This window comes from Mesocricetus auratus, unplaced genomic scaffold (genome assembly GCF_017639785.1).
Source record: "Mesocricetus auratus isolate SY011 unplaced genomic scaffold, BCM_Maur_2.0 contig_5929_pilon_obj, whole genome shotgun sequence".
Classification (NCBI taxonomy): domain Eukaryota; kingdom Metazoa; phylum Chordata; class Mammalia; order Rodentia; family Cricetidae; genus Mesocricetus; species Mesocricetus auratus.
The window spans coordinates 50,227-56,535 of record NW_024433572.1 but is presented as its reverse complement, the minus strand read 5'-3'; the positions used below and the strand labels follow the sequence as shown (position 1 = coordinate 56,535).

Below are 6,309 nucleotides of genomic sequence, written 5' to 3'. Positions count from 1 at the left end.
ATTTCCTTTAAATATGAGTTTCTTTAAATTCACATTTGCTTCGCCCAATGTTTCTTTTAGGATAAGCCAGTCTAATTGAAGTTTTGAGTGTCTGGAATGACAGCTCAATTTTTTTGAGCATTGGCTCCTCCTCTTTTAGAATTGGGATGACTTTCATGCACCTAGATTGTAACTCTATTTGAACAGGATTATATTTCTGCCTCCGGTCTACACTAGCACCAGGAAATTGTGTGCTATAAAGACAGGCATTTAGGGAAACATTTATAAACTAAATTGTTTTTTGGGTTTTTTTTTGGTTTTTTTTCTTGCTGAGCCATCCTGTAGGCCCAGAGTTGGCACAAGAAAGATTCCAATTCATTCTGCCTCAGCACTGCTGCCTCAAATGGAGAAAATTTCTGCTTACAGATGAGTCACTCAGGACAAGGCCCAGCATGTAGGTGACACTGCTTTGCAACATGGCATAATTGCCTGTACAGCCCAATGCATTCATATTTCTCTTTCCCTTTTTATTTTTAAATTGTCCCTTCATGTCCTCTCTCCCTCCTTCATCCCTCCCTTTATTTCCTCTGTCTTTTTGTCTGTCTCTTTGTCTCACCTTCTTTTTTATCATTTTTATTTTAATTTTAAATAGCTTGTTTTACATGTCAATCCCAGTTCCCTCTCCCTCCCCTCCTCCGGCACTTCCCTTCCCACACCATCCAACCCTATTGCCAAATCCTTCCACATAGGGGTATCTAGAGTCTGTCATTTTACTCTTGGTAGGGTCCAGGCACTCCCCTAAGAGACCAGGCTGAGAGAGCATCCCTCTTTGTGCTATAGGCACATGATGACTCTTTGTATTCCAGGGATAGACACTGATCCACAGCTCAGGGCCCCATAGGTTGCCCAGGCCTTCTGGCTGACACTCACATTTGGGGGGTCCAGATCAGTCCCATGCTGGCCTCCCCACTGTCACTCTGGGGTCCAAGAGCTCTCCCCTGTTCAGACCAGCTGTCTCTGCTGTTTTTATCAGCCCATTCTTTGCCAATTTGCGCATCTCTCCTCTGTTTCTGTCACTGGGTTCCATGGGTTCAGTTTAGTGTTTAACTGTGTGTGTTTGCCTCTGCTTCCATCAGTCACAGGATGAAGGCTCCAGGATGGTTATAGACATCAAGTTCATTATCAGGAATGGGCATCTCCACTATTGCTCAGCATGCCAATTGGTGACATCCCTTTAGATCACTAGAGGTCACATTGGTGCCTGATCTGTCTTCTAACATATGATTCCCTCTTCCCTCTATTCTACCCCTAGGTTTTTCAAGGCCATCTGACTTCATGGTGATTCATACCAGCAGAGAACACATGGATCTCAGTCTCAACCAAGAAATCATGTGGAAAATGTCCTCTCTTGTAAAATGGGAGAACACTAGACCTGCCTCAAATGCTACAGCTGCCTCAGATTGTGTAAAATCTTAGACACTGCATTGGCGATCAAACTGAGAAAAGCCATCTTCAGCCCCCAACCCTCAAGGTCTGCCTGTGCCACAGGGAAACTCTGTCATCTACCTGGGTAGTGGCCAACATCACAGAGGCAGGAAATTATGACACTGATGAAGCCTCTAGGGTGGTGCCTGAGACGACCTGCTCTGTGGGCTGCGAGTTCTGGTGGGGAACAACAGTGGAAGCTGAGGCAGAAACCTGGGATGCCAGTCGACTTCCCGCGCATGGAGAGAGAAGGTGCATGCCAGGAATGTGTGGGGCTGTTGGTGTCCCTGCCTGCAGTGTTCGCTGGTGCTGGCCTAGGACCATGTCCTGAGTCTGCGGGCCTCTCAGCGGGCATCCTCGAGGATGAGAGGCAGAGATAAACATAGGAAACAGGAGGCCTCCGGTTTCTCGGGGCTCTTCTGATGCGGCCAGGCTGAGTGTGACCCCTTCGAGCTTTGGTCCAGATGTGCTGGCTTTCCTGGGCAGCCTGGAGCAGGTGGCTGCCATTGGCAGTGGCTGTCCATACAGGAGTGGATGGGTCAGGAGATAGAGGAAGCACCCTAGGCTGAGACTAATTGAACAACTGGCATAACTCTGTGTCAGCTTCCCCGAGTATCCTAGTCAAGAAGTGCTTGGAGCTCTAACTTCACTGTGTCTGAATGGCCAGGCAGAGTCATAGGGCAATATTTCCTTCATCAGAACTATCACGATGATTGTGTGTGCCCGATGTTTGTAGCCGCCTTTAGTGTTTACTTTTTCTTCCCTGTCAAATGGGGCACTGCCATGGACAGAAGTTTGTTTCAGGCACATCGGTCTGGTAGTGAGGCTGGAGTGCACAGGAGAACTGAGGCAACTTTCATATAATTAGGGGAGATGCGAGCTAAAGTATCAGAAGTGCAGAAGAAATGTGAGGAGGACAGGCAAGCGGTTCATCTATAGTGTAAGATTGAGTTGACGTTTGGAGAATGAGAGAAAAGTAAGAAGTTAGAAAGTGCTTTGAAGTGTCATCGGGTGAAGATGTCCTGAGGTCAGACTGATGAAGTGTAAACCTGGGTCACTTAAGCAAATGCTGGAGTTGCAAACTGGGTGGACGCTTTAGGAACTCTCAAAGAGCCCGGCGGAAGAGGGCAAAGAGGCAGCTGAGAATGAGTGTAGAGTCACTGTAGTGCACTGTCACAGAAGCTGAGAAGTCAGGGAGGTCTCAAGGAGGGGAAAGAGTGGTCAGTGACTTGGAATGACAATTTGTAGTCGCACTGTACAATTGAAAGACGTGGACCACAAATATTAGTTTTAAATGTTCCAACAGACACGTTTGTAAGGGTTACAAGAAACAGGTGAAATTAGCTTTAATGATTTGTTAATCCAGCATGGGTAAAAGTTTTATTTTATCATGTAACCAGTATAAAAAGTAACTTGTTTTCCTCTGTAGATAGTAGACTCGACAGTGAACAGAAACATTATCTGATTCTACAATATCCTGGGCACATGTTACACCTTTTTGTTGTGTAAAAGAAACCCAGTTCCTCTTTGATGCAGGAAGAATTCTTCTTTGGTTTTCATAATGCCTTGCCCAGTTCCTTGTTTAAGTTGAATAAAGCAAGAATTTAGGCAATGATATGTATCATTGGCTTACAGGTAAATTAGATTTAAATATTCAGTTTTAATTAAAAATGTACACTATACATTTACACAGAAGTTTAAGAAAGTGACTCACAATAATTATAACTTCATTACAAAGCTATCAAAATAACATTGGGGAAAAGAGCCTTTATAGTTGCCAGGTTTGGTGGCATGCATTTGGAGTTCATGTCTTATTTAAACAAGTTCTTTAGATAGTATATACAGAACAAGTTCTCTGGTTTTATTTTATTCATTCATTTATTCTACTTGTTTCCCTGGCACTATTCTAGATCTTTTATAAATTATTTCTTAGAGCTTGAGATTGCTTAGTATTTGTTCATCTTCAAATCACATTTTTTTACACAGTGTTTCATGCTGTCTTTATGCCTAGTTTTGGTGATGCTGAGTTACTTAAAGTGATCAAAAATCACCATAACAAGAGTTTTGCTTTCTCAGTAATAATGTGTGAATCAATACATTGTGATTTTGTAAGTACTTAGTAAACAGGTTAAAAGTGTTTTTAAGTGCTTTCATACACTCTATTTTGATCATTGGAAGAATGTTTTTTGTTTTTTTGAGACATAATTTCTCTGTATTGTTTTGGAGGCTATTCTATAACTTGCTCTGTATACCAGGCTGGCCTTGAACTAACAGAGATCTGCCTGCCTTTGCCTCCTGAGTGCTGGGGTTAAAAGCATGGGCCACCAATGCCCTGCTCATTAGAAGATTTTAACAGGTGATGATTCTTAATTTTATGCAGACTAAAAACAATGTTTAGATATCTTCACGATTTTTATTTAAAATTATATTTTGCAGTTCCAGACAGAGTTAACCAAGCTGGCCTCGAACTCAGATACACACCTGGCTCTACATCCAAAGTGCTTGGATTCAATTGTATGCCATTTTGCCTGTCTTGTTATTTATATTATGTCTGAATTTTGACTGTGTGAGCCACCCCGTCCTGTGAGTCACAATTCTTATTTTGCTTTTGAGGTACTAGGAATAGGATATAAGATTTATTAATGAGGACTGGGGGCAGAGATTCAGTCCAAGGGAAGCAATACAGTGTCCAAAGGCACTGTGATCAGTCATACACAATCCTGTATCATATTATTAAATTAATTCACAGAATAAATTAAAAAGAATATACCCCCTCTCCTGTTTTCTTCTGTTAGTAGTCAGTAAGGTTCCTTTTCCTTTTTTCTTAAGGCTTCATGGGTTTTCTGTTTTGCTATTTCAAGACAGCATTTCTCAGTAGCTATGGAGCCAGTCCTGGAACTCACTCTGTAGTCCTGGTCTCTAGACCAGGCTGGCCTTAAATTCAGAGAACTGCCTGCCTCTGCCTCCCCAGTGCTTGAATTAAAGGCATGTTCTATGATTGCCCGGATCATTTTGGTGTTTCCAGACAGGGTTTCTCTTTGTAGTCCTGGCAGTCCTGGAACTCATTCTGTAGATAAGGCTGGTCTCAAACTCTGCCTCCTGAGTGATATGATTAAAGTGTGAAACCACTGCCTGGTTAAGGCTTTATGATTTTTGTTGAAGCAATTTGTTTTATATCTCATGTTTATGGGAGACTTAGAAATTTATTTTAACAAGCTTAGTTGCTGGCATGATCTTGCTAAGCTTTTTTTGTGCTGGTGGTGATATTTTGAAACTGGGTCTCACATTGTGACCCAGTCTGCCATTAAACTTGTTTGTTCCACCTTAGCCTCCTGGATCACAGGTGTGAGCTACCACACTCTGTAATTTTAATTGTCATCTTACTTGTCTTGAAAAATATTTCATCTTGTTAAGTGGTAAATTCTTATTTTTCTTTTTAAGAAATGTTGCTTGGGAAAATGGAAGAAGAAATGAAGCAAAAAATGCAAGAAATGGAAGAAAAAACAAAGCAAAAAATGCAAGAATTGGAAGAAGAATCATACCAAAAAAGGCAGGAAATGGAAGAAGAAACAAAGCAAAAAATGCAAGAAATGGTAGAAAAAACAAAGGAAAAATGAAAAAATGGAAGAAGAAACAAACCAAAAAAGGCAGGAAATGGAAGAAGAAACAAAGCACAAAATGCGAGAAATGGAACAAAAAACAAACCAAAAAATGCAAGAAATGGAAGAAAGAACAAACCAAAAAATTCATAAAAGGCAACAAACGGATGAACAGATAAACAGAAAATTGCAAGAAGCAATGCAAACACTGCAAGGGTTGAAAACTGAAATAGAGTCATTAAAAAAACACAATCTGAAGAAAGGCAGAAAATAGAAAAGCTGGACAAACAGTCAGGCACTACCGATACAAGCATCACCAACAGAATAGAAGAGATGGAAGAGAGAATTTCAAGTGTTGAAGATACGCTAGGAGAAATGGATTTATCAACCAAAGAAAACCTTAAATCCAACAAATCCTTAACACAAAACATCCAGGAAATATGGGACACCATGAAAAGACCAAACCTAAGAAAAATAGGTATAGAAGAAGGAGAACAAATCCAGCTCAAAGGGGCAGAAGGCATATTCAACAAAATCATAGAAGAAAACTTTCCCAACTTTAAGAAAGACATGCCAATGAAGGTACAAGAAGCCTACAGAACACCAAATAGAGTGGACCACAAAATAAAATCCCCTCGCCACATAATAATCAAGACCCAAAACATACAGAATAAAGAAAGAATATTAAGAGCAGCTAAGGAAAAAGGTCAAGTAACATATAAAGGCAGACCGATCAGAATTACACCTGATTTCTCCATGGAAACGCTGAAAGCCAGAAGGTCCTGGATAGATATTCTACCTACACTAAGAGACCACGGATGCCAGCCCAGACTACTATACCCGGCAAAGCTCTCAATCACTATAGACGGAGAAAACAAGATATTCCATGACAAAACTAGATTCAAGCAATATGTGTCCACTAACCCAGCCCTACAGAAAATTTTGCAAGGAAAACTCCAACCCAAGGAAGCTAACTACAACCAGAAAAACATAAGCATTAGAGAATCTCTCTCTACCAACAGCCAAAAGAACAAAGTTGTGAAATTCCACACATAATTCCACCAACAACAACCATCGCAAATCGAAGAAGGATGAGCAATCATTGGTCATTAATATCCCTCAATATTAATGGCCTTAACTCACCCATAAAAAGGCACAGACTAGCAGATTGGATTCGAAGACAGAACCCTTCCTTCTGCTGCATACAGGAAACACACCTCACCCTTAAAGACAGACATTAAGTGAG

The 6,309-nt window shown here is 41.1% G+C and overlaps 1 long non-coding RNA gene across 1 annotated transcript; it reads left to right on the top strand.

The window, feature by feature from the left end:
* Positions 1–7: 7 nt before the first annotated feature.
* LOC121138491 lies at positions 8–4,961 on the top strand. Its single transcript, XR_005875465.1, has 3 exons — positions 8–433; positions 1,292–1,716; positions 4,906–4,961. It is a non-coding gene; the product is annotated as an uncharacterized LOC121138491 (long non-coding RNA).
* The last annotated feature ends 1,348 nt before the right edge of the window (positions 4,962–6,309 follow it).